Source organism: Aulonocara stuartgranti (genome assembly GCF_965226115.1).
Source record: "Aulonocara stuartgranti genome assembly, chromosome: 3".
Classification (NCBI taxonomy): domain Eukaryota; kingdom Metazoa; phylum Chordata; class Actinopteri; order Cichliformes; family Cichlidae; genus Aulonocara; species Aulonocara stuartgranti.
The window spans coordinates 61,898,906-61,916,597 of record NC_138941.1 but is presented as its reverse complement, the minus strand read 5'-3'; the positions used below and the strand labels follow the sequence as shown (position 1 = coordinate 61,916,597).

General features: G+C 48.6%; 2 long non-coding RNA genes across 3 annotated transcripts; both read right to left on the bottom strand.

Annotated features, from left to right (window-relative positions):
- Window positions 1-12,024: 12,024 nt before the first annotated feature.
- LOC309703882 lies at window positions 12,025-12,687 on the bottom strand. The gene is made up of 3 exons (XR_014276066.1): window positions 12,429-12,687; window positions 12,202-12,351; window positions 12,025-12,120 (listed from the first exon to the last, which is right to left on the bottom strand). It is a non-coding gene; the product is annotated as an uncharacterized lncRNA (long non-coding RNA).
- Window positions 12,688-16,898: 4,211 nt separating this feature from the next.
- Window positions 16,899-17,450, bottom strand: LOC309703339. Of its 2 annotated transcripts, XR_014275861.1 has the most exons (3): window positions 17,344-17,450; window positions 17,117-17,266; window positions 16,899-17,035 (listed from the first exon to the last, which is right to left on the bottom strand). It is a non-coding gene; the product is annotated as an uncharacterized lncRNA (long non-coding RNA). The 2 variants fall into 2 exon arrangements; XR_014275860.1 differs by having other exon boundaries at window positions 16,899-17,266.
- Between the last annotated feature and the right edge of the window lie 242 nt (window positions 17,451-17,692).

Sequence of the window (17,692 nt, the reverse complement as noted above, 5' to 3'; positions counted from 1 at the left end):
GGACGGGCCCACCAGGGCGGCTTTATGTTCCCACGTCCGTCAGGTCACGTGTTCTCCAGTGGGGTCACACCGCCCGCTTTTCCTGCCACCCTGGACTTCATCGCACGATCTCCTTCTTGCAACGTTACTTCTGGTGGCCCTCCCTGATAAAAGACACTAGAGACTATGTGACCGCCTGTCCCACGTGCGCTCAAAACAAGCGTCCCAACCAACCGCCGTCCGGGTTGCTCCAGCCTCTCCCCACTCCTGGCCGGCCCTGGTCCCACATCGCCCTGGACTTCGTCACGGGGCTGCCGTCCTCTTCAGGTAACACAGTAATACTAACCATTGTGGACCGTTTTTCTAAGGCTGCACATTTTGTTGCCCTCATAAAGCTCCCGACCGCACTGGAGACTGCTCAACTGCTCACGGCACGTGTTTAGGCTGCACGGCATCCCTGACGACATCGTGTCCGACAGAGGCCCTCAGTTCACCTCGCGGGTTTGGAAAGAGTTCTGCACGACCCTGGGCGCAAAGGTTAGTCTTTCATCTGGTTTTCACCCTCAGACCAACGGACAGACGGAGCGTGCCAACCAGGAGCTGGAAGCTGCCCTTCGCTGTGTTGTCTCCCACAACCAAGGCACCTGGAGCGACCAGTTACCGTGGATTGAGTACGCTCATAACAGCCTCACGTCGTCCGCCACGGGAATGTCGCCGTTCGAGGCTTCTCTGGGGTACCAACCGCCGCTGTTTCCTGCTCTTGAAGACGAGCATGCGGTCCCCTCTCTGCAACACCACCTCCGAAGGTGCCGTCGGGCCTGGCGTACTACCAGAGCGGCCCTGCTCCGAACTAAGGAGCGAAACAAGGCCCTCGCTGATCGCCGTCGAACCCCTGCCCCTGCATATGCCGCGGGTCAGAAGGTATGGCTGTCCACTCGCTTTGTGCCTATTCGCGCTGAGTCTAAGAAACTGGCGCCCACCTTCCTTGGGCCTTTTGAAATTGACTCTGTTGTCAACCCGGTGTCTGTTCGCCTGAAGCTGCCGCGCAATATGCGCATACACAACGTCTTCCACGTCTCTCAGGTCAAGCCCGTGCTCTCCAGCCCGCTGTGCCCCCCTCTTAGGGCCCCTCCGCCCGCCCAGCTTGTGGATGGTCAGGAGGTGTACGCCATCACTCGTATTATGGACTCTCGGCGCCGGGGACGGGGTTTCCAGTACCTGATGGATTGGGAGGGCTACGGGCCGGAGGAACGGTCCTGGGTGCCCCGGTCGGCTGTCCTGGCCAAGGAGTTGATCCGGGACTTCCATCGTCGGTATCCGGGTAAGCCTGGTGGGTCTCCGGGAGGCTCCCGTTGAGGGGGGGGTACTGTCACGGTCCCCGTGCCTGCTCGGCTGGCCCTGTGTGGCTACATGTTATGTTTTGTCTTTTCTCTCTCTCCTCTCTCTCTGCTCGCTGCCTGGGCGGAGCTCATTGTGAGCTCCCGGCCTCCACCACCTGTAGGCAATCACCTGTGGCTCCTCACCCTGTTTGCTCCCGCTACTTAAGGCAGTGACTGAGAGCACCTCGCCGCTGGACTATTGAATAATGCTCATCAGTGCTACTTTAGCCTCAGCCAGTTTTGAGCTCTGTCCGTAAAAGTTCCGTGCTAACCCTTGTTCTCTGTATGCAGATTTCTCGTGTTTTGGTTTGGAGACTCTGGACGCTTTTCCCGACCCCGCTCTGCACCCCTGGGAACCCTGGCCCCCTTCTCCCTCACCTGTATATAGTGCACCTGGAGTGTGTAAATAAACCTGTTTTTCTGAGACTTCAGTCTGCGCCGAGTCCTCCCTGCTCCTCCGTGACAAGAGCAATGTGTATGCTTGATTATGAATTAATGGTGTAAATGAAAATGCTTTCTAATTTGAGACCAAATTTTTAGTGAGTCAGACACTACCAGATTTTTACATTTATGCTTACCCAGATTTGAGTTTTAATGAACCAAAGATTTAAGAGTATTAGAGAAAAAAGTCATACTTTCTATCCGTTCCCAATCAGGTCTATGTTCCCCGCCCCAGAATGACATACAACGTATATTACAGGCCCAATAATAAAACTGAAAACAAGGCAACCCCATTCCTCCTGTAATCTTGGATCTTTGGAGAAATATCTTTTTTATTCTGGGTGTCTTCTTGTTCCAGATAAACTGAGAAATTAACTGGTCTATTTTCTTAAAAAAAAGTTTTTGTGATCAATATTGGGATACATTGAAACAAAAATAAAAATTTGGGTAAAGTGCTCATCCTAATGATATTTATTCGGCCAGCAAGCGAGATGGGCAGTTTAGACAGTCTTCCCAAGTTCTGTTCAGTTTGATGGTATAAATTAATAAAATTATGTTTGAAAAGGCCAGAGAATTCATGGGTTACAGTTATTCCAAGATATTTGAAGGTATTTGAGATTGTAAAAGGAAATGAGATCAATGTAGCGCTATCTAATTTTTCTAAAGATCTAATCGGAAACAATATGCTTTTTGTTAAGTTAATTTTGTATCCAGAAATTTTCCCAAATTCAGTTAGAACTGTCATAATTTTTGGCAATGATTTAGTAGGGTCATTGATATATAGCAAGAAATCATCTGCATAGAGAGACTCCTTATGTTCTACACTAAATCTCCTTATTCCTTTGTAATCTTTTGTAGAGCGTAATTGAATGGTGAGAGGTTCTATGACAAGTGCAAATAGCAATGGGGACAAAGGGCACCCTTGTCTTGTAGAGCGGTGGAGGAGGAAAGGACTAGAAGTTATATTATTTGTGTTAACCGAGGCCTGAGGTTTTGTGTAAAGCAGCTTAACAAAGGAGATATAAGTAGGCCCTATGCCATACTTTGACAGGGTCGAGAAGAGGAAATCCCACTCAACCCTGTCAAAGGCCTTCTCTGCATCTAATGAGAGTAGTATTTCAGATTGATCATAAGTATTATGTGTATATATAATATTGAATAGCCTTCTAATATTAAAAGATAAATGTCTATAAAGAAGACATTCTTTGTTTGCTGTCTCAGTGTCTCACTCATGTGTGAATAATGAGCTTCAAAATAAAAGATTTTAAAGGGAGACTGTTATCAGGACCACATGAAGACCTTTTTTAAACTTGAATACTGTGCCATGTGCATGAAAGACAACATGTACAATATAAAACTATTTCATTTAAGAACCACTTAAAGAAAATGTTCTTTACTGGTGGATATGGTTGGTAGAGATCATTTGTAGAAAAGTGTTAAAGCTACAAAGTATTGAAAGATGTAATAACACACTGTCTGACTCTAAACCTGAGATTTAGTGATAATTGAAAACAATGTACAATGACACCAGAATTTACCATTCATTTAAATTTGAGTCTTGTTTATATTTTACTGCTACTCTTACACATTTAAATGGATGCTGCAAATCCTGTAAAAATAATGTTGTTCCTCCATCAAAGAAGAATAACATCTGTAATCAAGACAACTGGTTTAATAATGAGAGAACTTAAGAACTTGGAAGAATTAAACATTACTTAGTGTTTATTTATTGAGATAGCGAAACTAATGTATTTGGAGATTAGATTCCAATGAGATACAGAAAGGGATCCCAGCAGTGATAGGATTTAGGTCAGGAGCCCGTGGAGTCTATGGTAGTGAAAATGAAGACTGAGGCTTGGGTGGAGCTCTGACTGAGATGTCAGTAAGGTGGAGGTGAGGAGGAGGTGGGTTGCACAAATGAGAGTCTGAAAGTGAGAATGATGGAGAGCAGAAATGTAAACTACAAAAAAGTGGAGGCTGATTGTTCCAAAGAAAGCAGGCAAGAAGATGATTGCACTAGAGTAATGATGACAGTAGTGACACTGACGGCTACCACATGGTAGTGATGTAGAAAATGGAAAAGCAACCCAAACAAACAGATAGATGAGTGATGACAGATCTTTGTTATTGAACTCATACACAAGCTTTATAACTATCACAATGAAAATGCTAAATTATAGACATCTTTACAAGATGAGCAGTTTTTTTCCTCCTCTCAGTGTTTCCTCACATCTCACAATGCTAACGTGTCCTAATAAAATTAATTAAAAATGCAACACGCATTTTTTTTTCTTTAACCAAAAAAGGAAACTCTTTACTAGTTAAATACTGCTGTCAGCATTAGCGTTAACGCTGTGTTAACGCTGACAGCACTAGTTAAAAATGTTACAACTTCAAGGAATTACATTATCTTATTTGTGCTTTATGGGGGCAGAATATAAATTCTCAACAATTCTCATAAGCAGCACAAGATCGTGATCGAACACAAGGACTGAAATCATTCGTGCTCAGGCAGGTCAGCAATCACTACTACACATCTAATTAATTCTGCGCAGCAGAAACATGGCTTCACACAGCCACACAATATAATGTTCAAAAACACATTCGATATTTAAGGAAACAAACAAACCCCCTAAAAGATAAATAAGCTCAAATAATGAGCCAATTTTAGTGAAAATTTCTAATTTGTATTTAACTAAAGTGTCAAAATAGAGATTCACTTAGTTCACAACAGTGCTCTGCTTTGGAGTCGGACAGTCTGTTAGGATGCAATCCCATGACTGAGCAAGGGCTGCTGGGTAATGAAGTCACAATAACATAATCTGGACTTTTTATGCAACAAAACTGAGTGAGGCTTTTGTCTTGAACTCCAACTTCATACCAAACCAAATGTCTAGTACAGAGAAAGTATAAACAGTGTAGTGTCAGTGTAGAGGATGGAAATCCGCCAGGATGGCTGTGAAACATCTGCTGACATCTTGTTGAATTTAATGGTGTAAATTCACAAAGAGCCACAGGTCTTGTGATCACATCATGTACATTAAAAAAACAAATCAAAAAACAAAGAAACAAAAAAGACCAACTACTGAAGCTCATATTAGAAATTATTATGAGTTGTGATTTTTTTCCCCCCTTTTTTAGGGGTCCCCCATCTGCTGAATCCCAATTTTAACCTTGACTGTTGTAATTTTACTGTTTAGGTGTGCAGGTGAAGTCACCCTCTGCCATGTAGGCAACAGTAAATTATTTTTGTTTACTGCATGTCTGCTACAAACTAGCCCCATTTATTTAAATTATTGTTTAAATTGTAACAATATTTGTATTCTTAAGTAGTAACATTATTATATTATTATATTAATATTGCACAGGTTTAGTTACCTTTGTACAATATGGTTAGTAGAATCTTCCTTCAAGGAGCACTTTTTACTTTCTTACTTTGAGTACATTACAGAGCCTGTTCTTTTTCACTTTCACTCGAGTAATAAACTTACTGAAACTAAACTGAAGAAGATCTCTTCTCGGCACAGTAGTAATACAAAGTACTACTGTACTGTCTTTCCCTCTTCACACTGCACAGAAGAGGAACCGGCAGCAAGGTTCAACACTTTTCTTCCATCAAGACTCTGAAGACCATTACTCTTTGTCCACAGGTTTAATGATGTAGAAAGTGTGAAACTGAAACAAACATAACACAATTACAATTACAGTATATTCTTTAAATCTTACATATACACTGTACCTACAAGTCTACAATAATCTAAATCAACGTAGCGTAGCACTTTAGCTGCAAGAATAAGCATTAGCCGTGCTCTAAACATGTGGCTTCAACAACGTATCAAAGTTACACATTAAACTTCCCTCATGTCACAAAATACAACCACAGAACTACAGATAAGTATCAAATAAACAATATACATACAGACGATGCTCCAAAAGACGAAGGATTGAGGGCAGATGCACGTGGATTCATGGCAGTCTCCTTGGCCATGTGCAAACTTCACTAAACCTTACTACTTCCTGCTTCCTGTGATGTCACCAGGTATCAGAACTCTTAAAGGGACAGCTGCCCTAACACTATCGGCACACTCCCCGCCTGGCATGTTAGAATGCCAGGCGGGCAACTAACACACAATACAGAACGGTTATACATGGTTATATATGTATATAGATATAGAGTAACAGTTCACTCTTTGTCTGGATGTAACAGAAGAATAAGCTCCGACACAGGTCTCAAAAATACTTTTGTCCCATCTTGCCTGGATACCTTCACCTCCGCTGTGCGGACCTTATTGTCCTGGCTAGGGAAGACTTGGGTGATTACTCCAAGAGGCCATTCATTTCTCTTGAGCTGCTGATCTCTGAGAAGTACAATGCTCCCAGGCTCCAGATTGGGTTGACTGTCCTGCCACTTTCTTCTTGGCTGCAGTGAAGAAAGATACTGTCGTCTCCATTTGCTCCAGAAAGTCTGGGCCAGATGCTGCACCTGACGCCATTGTTGTTTACACATATCTTTGACATTGGAGTCTTCAGGTGGAGCTGATGGAGTGCCCATCTTCTGAGTTAAGAGAGTGGCTGGGGTTAGTAGAACTGGGTCACTTGGATCAGTAGATACTGGTATGAGAGGCCTGGCATTGATAATTGCCACCACTTCTGCCATCAGCGTAGTAAGGACCTCATGCGTCAAGTTTGATGTCTCAAGATGCAGGAACATTGAATCGAGGATTCTTTTGGCTATTCCTATCATCCTCTCCCATGCGCCACCCATGTGAGACGCATGTGGAGGATTAAAGACCCATGCACAACCTTTTCCAGCTAGGTACTTCTCAACAGACGTGGAATCAATATTGGATGGAATCTTTAGTTCAGTTGACGCACCCACGAAGTTTGTGCCTCTGTCCGAACGTATTTGTTTCACAGGACCTCGAATAGCTAGAAACCTCCTGAGGGCATTGATGAAGCATGAGGTGTCCAGAGATTCTATGACCTCTATGTGGACTGCTCTAACGGCCATGCAAGTGAATATAACTGCCCATCTCTTACTATGGGCGAGACCACCTCTTGTACGCCGTGCAACAACACTCCATGGGCCAAACACGTCCAGTCCAACGTAGGTAAATGGAGGTTCCATAGAGAGGCGATCTGATGGCAGGTCAGCCATCTTTTGTTGTTCAGGGAGGCCGCGGAGCTTTCGACATGTGACACAATGGTGGATGACAGTGCTCACCAGTCGCTTCATACCTATTATCCAGTAGCCTGCTGCACGGATGGCACCCTCTGTGAAGTGGCGTCCCTGGTGCAGGGTTTGTTCATGGAAATGTCTGACCAGCAATGTTGCAATATGGTACTTACAAGGAATGATCTTAGGGTTCTTTTCTTCATGAGGAACCTCTCCATGTCCTATCCGACCACCAACTCTGAGGACGTTGTGTGCGTCAATGAAGGGATCCAGGGTCCTAAGAGGACTCCCTTGAGGGATCACCTTATTCTTTTTGAGACAGGCCAACCCTTCAGCATATGCCTCTTCCTGCACAGTTTGAATAATGACGTGCTCTGATAAACTGAGTTGATCAGGTGTACCTGCTTTCTGACAGAAATGCCTCCCCTTGCATTGCATGGTCCCTTTGACCTTACGTGTGTGAAAGCTGTTCACAATGTGAAGGAGATTAGCAATGGCACGTTTCAAAGCTTGCCAGGAGGAAAATTTGGAGAAACGGTGGGACCCAAGTAGTGTGCGAGAAGCCTGTGTTTGCAAAGTAGAGATTTGTGGGCGGATCTCAGCGTCCATGTTTGCATCCACAAGCTCAAAGGATTCTGGTTCTAGAGAATCTTGCATAGGCTCAGTCAGAAAAGGAGGTCCAGTGAGCCAAGAGGTATCTGAGAGAAAGGCAGCCGGTACAGACCTTGTCACACAGTCTGCTGGATTTTCCCCTGTAGACACGTACTTCCACTGCTTAGGATGAGAGGACCTGATGCGGACAATACGATTGCTGACGTACACATAAAAGCGTCTTGTCTCGTTATTTATGTATCCGAGCACTACTTTGCTATCAGTGTAGAAGGTGATAGCATCGATGCGCATGTCAAGCTCTGATGATATGAAATCTGCTAACTCCACGGCCAGTACAGCTGCACAAAGCTCAAGTCTGGGGATTGTGTGTTCAGGTCTGGGTGCCAGCTTCGCCTTACCCATAACAAAGCCAGTATGAGTATTCCCTGCTTCGTCCACCACCCTGAGATAGGCAACTGCTGCAATAGCCATTGTTGACGCATCAGAAAAGACAAACAGTTCTCTCGTCTTTGTTGTTGAAAGAAAGGCTTTGGTATAGGGTCTTGGGATCATCACGCCACTTAGGTCTTTCAGTGAATCCCGCCAAGACTTCCATTGTTCCTGCATCCCTTCAGGGAGCTGAGAATCCCAGTCACATCTTTGTTGTGTGAGCTCTCTTAGAATGTGCTTCCCTTGAATGGTCACGGGAGCCACAAATCCCAAGGGGTCATACACGCTATTTACCACTGATAGGATGCCTCGGCGTGTGAAAGGCTTCTCTTCTTTGTTGACTTTAAAAACAAACATGTCGGACTCCAAGTTCCAATTTAGTCCCAAGCTGCGCTGTACAGGTAGAATATCTGAGCTCAGATCCAAATCCTTCAAGTCATTTGCGCGATCTTCAGGTGGGAAAGCCTCCATGACCTCTTTGCTGTTAGAGGCGATTTTGTGGAGCCTCAGGTTGGAGTTTGCCAGAACATCCTGAGTTTTCTTCAACAGACAGACAGCACTTTTTACACTTGAAAAAGATTTAAGTGCATCATCGACATAAAAGTCATGGCAAACAAACTGCTTCACCTCGGGGTCATGATGTGGTCCTCCATCCATCGTGGACTGCCTGAGGCAGTAAATGGCAATCGCTGGACTAGGACTATTACCGAACACATGTACGGTCATGCGGTACTCAATGACATCCTGTGTAGGACTGTTGTCTCTGAACCAGAAGAACCGTAGGAAGTTACGATCTTCTTCTCTCACAAGAAAGGAATGAAACATCTGCTTGATGTCTGCAGTTACTGCAATGGCATCCTTGCGAAACCTCATCAGAACTCCCAGAAGTAGGTTGTTGAGGTCAGGTCCTTTCAAGAGAACATCATTCAGAGACACTCCCTCATGCTGTGCACTTGAGTCAAAAACAACACGGATGTTGCCAGGCTTCTTTGGGTGGTACACTCCAAAAATGGGTAAATACCATCGCTCCTGGTTTGGAGTGAGAGGAGGAGCAACTTCAGCATGACCATTTTCGAATATTTTCCCCATGAATGAGAAGAAATGTTGGGACATCTCAGGTTTCCTTGCTAAGTTGCGTTTGAGGGAGCTGAAGCGGTTAAGAGCTTGCTGTCTGTTATCAGGGAGGTGTCGTCTTGGCTGCCTAAATGGCAAAGGAGCTACCCAGCTGTTACTGGCATCCTTCTTGAGCTCTCGTTTCATTATTGCCATGAAGGCAAGATCTTCAAACGATGGTGCTGGTTTATTATCCTCTCGGGTAAGCTGGAACACTGTGCAGCCTAGCCCACCATCTTCTACATCATAGGCACACTTTGAATGTTCGGGACCGTATCTCTCTTTAACCTGGAGAACACTCGGACATGGTTCAAAAATAGTAGGACGAGACTGTTCAAGAGCATTGGTGAAGTACGTGTTCACACTGCGTGGCTTGTGAACACGTCCCAAACAGACATTGCCCACAATCACCCATCCCAACTCAAGTTTCTGAGCATAGGGGGCATCAGGGGGGCCATTGATGTATTTGTGAAGCTATCCTCCCCATGTTCTCAGTCACACCAGAGCATGTCTTCAGTGTGTAAGATGCAGTAGGGCATTGCAAGTCAAACTTCTCAAAGAAATCTGAGTGAGCCAAAGATCTATTACTCTGCTCATCTATAATAACATAGGCCTTTATGGCCTTTTCACGTTCTCCTTTAGGATAGACTCTGGCCAGGCAGATCTTGGAGCAGTTCTTAACAGTGCGGTCCTCTCCACAGATCTCGGTACACTGAGCAGTAACTTCTGAAGTTTGTGTGGGTTCTGGCTCCCCGCCATGCTCCAAAGGCATGCTTATGTTCTTTATCCACGGTGCCTGACCTGGATGTAGAGCAGATGAGTGTCTATCACTGTTGCATTCAGTGCACTTAATGATACTTTGGCATTCCCTCGCGGTGTGCGTTGAGGAGTTGCAACACTTAAAACAGATGCCATTCTCCCTGAGAAAGTTCATTCTTTCTTCGAAGTGTTTCTCTCGAAAGGCACGACACTTTTGTAATGTGTGAGGTTTCTTATGTATAGGACATCTCCTATCTGGATCCTCCACGTTCTTTTTGTTTCTGTTGTCTGAGCGAGCAGCAGGTGACACTTCTGTTTTGTTGACTGAAATCTCCCTTTGTCTACTGTTTTTCCAAGGAGGTTTTTCCATTTTAACCATCTCGGTTTGAGAAACAAAGTTGAAACTTGGATCATTCCTCATCTGTGCTTGCTGGTAGATGAAAGAAACGAACACTGAGAATGGGGGGAATGTTACACAATGTGATTGTTTGTAACTGGATCCATGAGAAAGCCATTTTTCTTGTATACCATATGGTAATTTTTGGGCTATTGCATTTACACCTCTGGGGGTATCAAGATACAAAAGACCAGGCAGATCTCCCTCGGCCTTGGCGGCATCTAGTTCCATCAGTAAATCACTGAGGTCCCGGAGCTTGGAGTAGTCTTTATTGCCAATTTTGGGGAAACTATCCAGTTTTTGGAACAAAGCTTTCTCAATAGCTTCAGATGAACCGTAAGAAGCATCTAGTCGGTTCCAGATCATGCTCAGCCCTTTAGCTGGTTGATTTATGTGGATGGACCTAATACGCTTTGCATGCTCAGCTGATTCACTTCCCAGCCATTTGACAAGAAGATCCATTTCTTCATCACTTGTTAGATTCAAGTCTCTCACCGCATTCTGGAATGAACGTCGCCAGGCCCTGTAGTTCTCAGGTCTATCGTTAAATTGTAGTAGACCACTTGTAACGAGCTCACGTCGTGCTAGAAATCTGACAAAGTCTGTCACATGTGGATCAGTGGAGTAACTAGGCCGCTGAGATGGGTGATGGGGAAGAGCTTCCATGGCGCTGTTGGTCTTCCAGGGTGGCTGATGTGCAGTTACACTGCATGAAGGCCTTAGAAAATCTTCATAATCATTTTCTTTGAGTACTCCGTAGTAGTGGTGCTCTGTCTGTTGAGCTGAGTTGCGATTCACATCTGATGTGACAAAGGGATTAAGGCTATTTTGTTTACGTGGAGGAGGCAGTGGAGTATCAAAGACAGTAATAGCAGCGTTGGGGGGACCATCACTAAGCGAATTGAGACGGGGCATGCACACCGTATTATGCAAAGGTTCCTCAGGAAGCGACTGCTGTGTCTCATCCTGCAAGGGTAAATCCTCCTGTGATGTCTCTTGATACTTCGGCTTGTTTCTCCACATACTCTTTTGTACGCTCAACAGAGTCGACTGATGTTGCAATGAGAGGAAGTTTAAAACTGTGTTTTCCTTCACTAACGCCAACCGCTGCTTCTAAAGCTTCTGCCTTTGCTACAGCTGCAGCAGTTTCCTTTTCTGTGGTCAGCATTTCTATAGAAGCTTCCAGACGAGCCTTTTCCATTTTTAACTTCATTTCTTGCTCTGCAAACGCTAAACGTGCCTTTGCTGCTTCAGCATTAGCCCTAGCTCTTGCAGCTGCAGTGCTGGTAGCCGATCCATGAGAACGTGTGGTTGACATAGAAGCATAAGACCGTGTCTTCACTGACGATGGCTTTGAATCCATAGTGTAGGCAAGTAGAGGCTATGTAGCGTGGTAGCAGTAGCTGTTGTCACATGCACTGTGTTACCTTGTCTGTAACTCAACGTCTTTTCACTGTACTGTCTTTCCCTCTTCACACTGCACAGAAGAGGAACCGGCAGCAAGGTTCAACACTTTTCTTCCATCAAGACTCTGAAGACCATTACTCTTTGTCCACAGGTTTAATGATGTAGAAAGGGTGAAACTGAAACAAACATAACACAATTACAATTACAGTATATTCTTTAAATCTTACATATTGTCAAGAACCGAAGTTCAACACACAAGCTGGACCCAGGAGCAGAACACACACACAGCGGTACGAGAGAAAAAATAAACTTTATTATAACTGAGAGTGTCCCGGGAGAGTAGAAGGGAAAAAACGCACGGAACCAGAGAAACCGAGGGACCGGGAGAAGAATCGCGCAGGAAACGCCGAGAGCGGGACCGTGGGAGGCTGAAACAGAAAAAGAAAAAAGGATTATTGGGGTGCGGGTAAACCGGCAGCATACGAGGGGAGGTAATGTACGCGTCTTACGATGATAGCGGGGCCAAGGGAACCGGAGGGAGGGGTGAGGGTCCGTGGGGAGAAGCTCCAGAAAGGGCGAGGCGGCTGGGGTTGATCGTGATCCAAATTCTGGACAGGCAGGTGGACAGGCTGGTGACTCAAAACACGCCGAGCAGTGATCTGGGTATACAAGGCAGAGTTAGTACTAGTTCACACGGATAGGATTGCCTAAGGACTTTCCCGTAGGTGTGCGTTACCGCTGAAGGACGATTACGGACTGGCGTGGAGCAGCAGGCTGGGCAGGATTAAATGGTCCACCTGGTGATCGCCTGGGATGGGATGCAGGTGTGGAGTCAGCGGCCACGCCCACGGGAGTGGGCATCCCATCAGCACCTCAGACGCCGGGCCGCGGACCATGACAGTACCCCCCCCTCAAGAGTCGCCCCCAGGCGACAGGCCGGGACCCCGCCTGCGGAGAGAAGCATGGAAAGCAGAGATGAGGCGAGGGTCCAGAACGAAGGAGCGCGGGACCCAGAGGCGGTCCTCGGGGCCGTACCCCTCCCAATCCACGAGATACTGCCAGCCGGATACGCCGGACCGCATAGGCCGGATGGCCGCCGACGAGCCGGGCGGGAGGAGGGGGCGCGGAAGGAGGGCACAGGGGGCTGAGGCGGACTGGTTTAAGCTGAGACACATGGAACGTGGGGTGCACACGCCGGGAGGCTGGAAGCCGAAGCCTGACCGCCACCGGGTTGATGACTCGGCCCACCTCGTATGGCCCGATGAAACGGGGAGCCAGTTTGCGGGACGTGCCCCGGAGTGGGATGTTCCCAGCAGCCAAACAAACCTTCTGTCCCGGCTGGTAGTCAGGGGCTGGGGTGCGGCGACGATCGGCGTAGTGCGCATGTCGTTCCTTCGCACGCAGGAGGGCGCTGCGAACGCTGCGCCATACACGTTGGCAGCGCCGAAGGTGGTGTGGAGCCGACGGGACGGAGAGAGTCAAGTCCTCTTCAGGGAAGAGCGGAGGCTGATATCCGAGAGACGCCTCGAAAGGTGATAGACCGGTGGAGGACGAGGTTAGAGTGTTGTGGGCGTACTCCACCCAGGGCAGGTAGGTAACCCAAGAGGAGGGGTTTTGACTGGCCACGCACCGTAGCATAGTCTCCAGTTCTTGATTGAGACGTTCAGTCTGTCCATTGGATTGCGGGTGGAAGCCGGAGCTTAGGTTAACCTTGGCGCCGAGAGCGGAACAGAAGGTCTTCCACACCTGTGAGGTGAACTGGGGACCTCGATCGGAGACAATTTCCAAGGGGATTCCGTGGAGCCTGAACACATTAGCAACCAACGACTGGGCAGTCTCAGCTGCTGAGGGCAGCTTGGCTAGCGGGATGAAGTGAGCGGCCTTGGAAAACCGATCTACAACGGTGAGAATGACACGCTTTCCAGACGAGGCAGGGAGACCGGTAACAAAGTCGAGGGAGATGTGAGACCAGGGCCGGTGGGGTGTAGTGAGCGGGTGGAGCTGGCCTGCGGGGCGCTGGGTGGATGACTTATTACGGGCGCAGACGGCACAGGCAGACACATAGTCCCTCACGTCCCTTATTAGCGTTTTCCACCAAAAATGTTTCTTGAGGAGGTGCGTCGTTCTGTTCACGCCTGGGTGGCACGTGAATCGTGCTGTGTGGATCCAGTGGATGACAGCTCCACGGGCGGCAGCAGGAACGAAGCGCCGTCCGGGTGGTCCGGTCCCTGGATCGGGGTCTCCCGGGAGAGCTCGGCGAATGGTCTCCTCTATTTCCCAGGTGAGGGCGCCCACCACGCAGGTGGCGGGTAGGATGGTGGCGGGGGGAGTCGCTTCGCTGTCGGAGGAGTACTGACGGGAGAGCGCATCGGGCTTGGTGTTCCGCGATCCTGGACGATAGGAGAGCGTGAAGTTGAAGCGGGCGAAGAATAGGGACCAGCGAGCTTGGCGTGGATTCAACCTCTTGGCGGTTCTCAGGTACAGGAGGTTCTTATGGTCTGTCCAGATGAGGAAGGGCTGAGCGGCCCCCTCCAGCCAGTGGCGCCATTCCTCTAAAGCGAGTTTAACGGCTAGCAGTTCCCTGTCGCCGATGTCATAATTCTTCTCTGCGGGGGTGAGTCGGCGTGAGAAGAAGGCGCATGGCCGGAGCTTATTCAGAGGCCCAGACCGCTGGGAGAGAACCGCTCCCACTCCCGCATCAGACGCGTCAACTTCTACAACAAACTGCTTAGCAGCGTCTGGGTGGGTTAGGATGGGTGTGGAAGTGAATAACCGTTTTAACTTAGCGAAGGCTGCGTGGGCTTCAGGGGACCAGGTGAAGGGCACTTTGGGTGAGGTGAGCTGGGTGAGCGGCGCTGCCACCTGGCTGTAGTTCCGGATGAAGCGGCGGTAAAAGTTCGCAAACCCCAGGAAGCTCTGAAGCTTCTTCCGTGACTCCGGAACCGGCCATTCCAACACTGCCTTGACTTTCACCGGGTCGGTCTTCACCTGCCCACCTGCTAGAATGTAGCCCAAGAAGGAGATGGATGAAACGTGGAACTCACATTTTTCCGCCTTGACGTACAACCTGTTTTCGAGCAGCCGTTGTAGTACGCTTCTCACATGGATGTGATGTTCTTCGGGTGTTTTGGAAAAGATCAGAATGTCATCTAGGTATACGAAAACAAACACATTTAGGAAGTCCCGTAACACGTCGTTGACTAGAGCTTGAAAAACCGCCGGGGCGTTGGTTAGTCCAAACAGCATCACCAGATATTCGAAATGCCCCAGTGGGCTGTTGAAGGCGGTCTTCCACTCATCACCCTCACGTATTCGAACCAGGTGATAGGCGTTCCGCAGATCCAGCTTGGTGAAGACTGTGGCTTCCTGGAGTGAGTCAAAAATAGAATTAATTAGTGGGAGGGGATATTTATTCTTGATGGTGATGTCGTTAAGACCCCGGTAATCGATGCAGGGGCGAAGCGTCCCGTCCTTCTTTCCCACAAAGAAAAAACCCGCAGCGACAGGGGAGGACGACGGCCTGATTCGTCCTGCCGCTAGCGACTCTTGGATGTAATTCTCCATGGTTTCTCTTTCGGGGCGAGACAGGTTATACAGTCTGCTAGAGGGCAGCGAAGCTCCCGGGAGTAAATCAATGGCACAGTCATAAGGACGGTGAGGAGGTAGTGAGAGCGCCTCGTCCTTACTGAACACCTGCCGAAGATCGTGATATTCGGGGGGCACGGAAGAGAGGTCCGGTGCGGGTGGCGGGGTTGAATTTCGTTTCGTTGAGGCGGAGGGAACGGCCGACCCCAAACAGTTCGCCAGACAGAACACACTCCAGCTCGCGATCCTCTTTCCGGCCCAATCGATGCGAGGGTTATGTTTCTGTAGCCAGGGGTAACCTAAGATAAGCGGGGTGTCAGGAGCGGGAAAAGTGAAAAAGGAAAGCTGCTCCTGGTGATTCCCTGATGTGACTAACTGTACAGGTGCAGTTTGGTGGGTGATATAAGCAAACACTTGATTATTCAACGTGGACGCAGGGATGGGCGGCTCGAGTGGCGTGAGGGACACAGCTAATTTCTTAGCCAGTCTCTCATCCATAAGATTCTGTTCCGCCCCGGAGTCTACCAGCGCGGAGCATGTAAAGGTCTGGTTATTAGTTACGAGGGTAACGGACAGTAATAATCGGGGTCTAGTAGTGCTTAACGTGCTGCCCACCCGTATCCCCGGACTTACCGGTGGGCCGGGTCGTTTGGGCGGACCGGGCAGACAGCGATGCGGTGACCGGGCCTCCCACAGTACAGGCATTCTCCAGCCCGAAATCGGCGTTCCCTCTCCTCCGGAGAAAGCCGAGAGCGTCCGATCTGCATGGGTTCGGGCGGGGGAGGCGACGGAGAGCGCGCACACGCAGCCGTGGGCGTGGGCGGAGAAACACTGATCCCGGGGCGCAATACGGAGCCCATAGGTTTAAGCCGCCGCTCGGCATCCCTCTCCCGCAGGCGTCTATCAATCCTACGGGCGAGGGAAGCCAATTCTTCGAAGGATTTAGTCTCTTCGTGAAAAGCTAGTTGGTCCTTCATCTGGTCGGTTAGTGACCGTAAAAAAACCCCACGGAGAGCTGAATCGGGCCAACCTACGGCGACCGCTCTGGTACGAAACTCGACTAGGTACTCCGCGATACTGCGCCGCCCCTGACGGAGCCCCAGCAACTTCTGTGTGGCGTCATCTTCCGAGACCGGAGGGGAGAACGTAGCCCGGAACTCCTCCAGGAAATCATCGTAATCGCAATCACGAATGGAGTGAGATGTTAAATAGGCCTCAGCCCACGTTAAAGCACGTCCCCGTAATAAACCTACAAAATAGGAGATTTTAGCTGCATCCGTGGGGAAGGCGTGTGGCGTGCGGCTGAAGAACAGGGAGCATTGAAAAAGGAACCCCCCACACAGGTCTAACTCCCCGTGGAAGGGCTCCAAAGGCGGAGGCGAAACGCCGTGGGGCACGGGATCGGGCGGCTTGGTTCGCAGCTGTTCCCGAGTGTCACTGAGCTCTTGGTAGCAGGTCCTGGAGCGATTGAAGCTGCTGGTCGTGGCGACCGAGAATAGCGCCCTGCTTATTAATGGCGGAACGGAGTGGATCTGCTGGGTCCATACTGGCCAGTCCGTACTGTCAAGAACCGAAGTTCAACACACAAGCTGGACCCAGGAGCAGAACACACACACAGCGGTACGAGAGAAAAAATAAACTTTATTATAACTGAGAGTGTCCCGGGAGAGTAGAAGGGAGAAAACGCACGGAACCAGAGAAACCGAGGGACCGGGAGAAGAATCGCGCAGGAAACGCCGAGAGCGGGACCGTGGGAGGCTGAAACAGAAAAAGAAAAAAGGATTATTGGGGTGCGGGTAAACCGGCAGCATACGAGGGGAGGTAGTGTACGCGTCTTACGATGATAGCGGGGCCAAGGGAACCGGAGGGAGGGGTGAGGGTCCGTGGGGAGAAGCTCCAGAAAGGGCGAGGCGGCTGGGGTTGATCGTGATCCAAATTCTGGACAGGCAGGTGGACAGGCTGGTGACTCAAAACACGCCGAGCAGTGATCTGGGTATACAAGGCAGAGTTAGTACTAGTTCACACGGATAGGATTGCCTAAGGACTTTCCCGTAGGTGTGCGTTACCGCTGAAGGACGATTACGGACTGGCGTGGAGCAGCAGGCTGGGCAGGATTAAATGGTCCACCTGGTGATCGCCTGGGATGGGATGCAGGTGTGGAGTCAGCGGCCACGCCCACGGAAGTGGGCATCCCATCAGCACCTCAGACGCCGGGCCGCGGACCATGACACGTATACACTGTACCTACAAGTCTACAATAATCTAAATATACGTAGCGTAGCACTTTAGCTGCAAGAATAAGCATTAGCCGTGCTCTAAACATGTGGCTTCAACAACGTATCAAAGTTACACATTAAACTTCCCTCATGTCACAAAATACAACCACAGAACTACAGATAAGTATCAAATAAACAA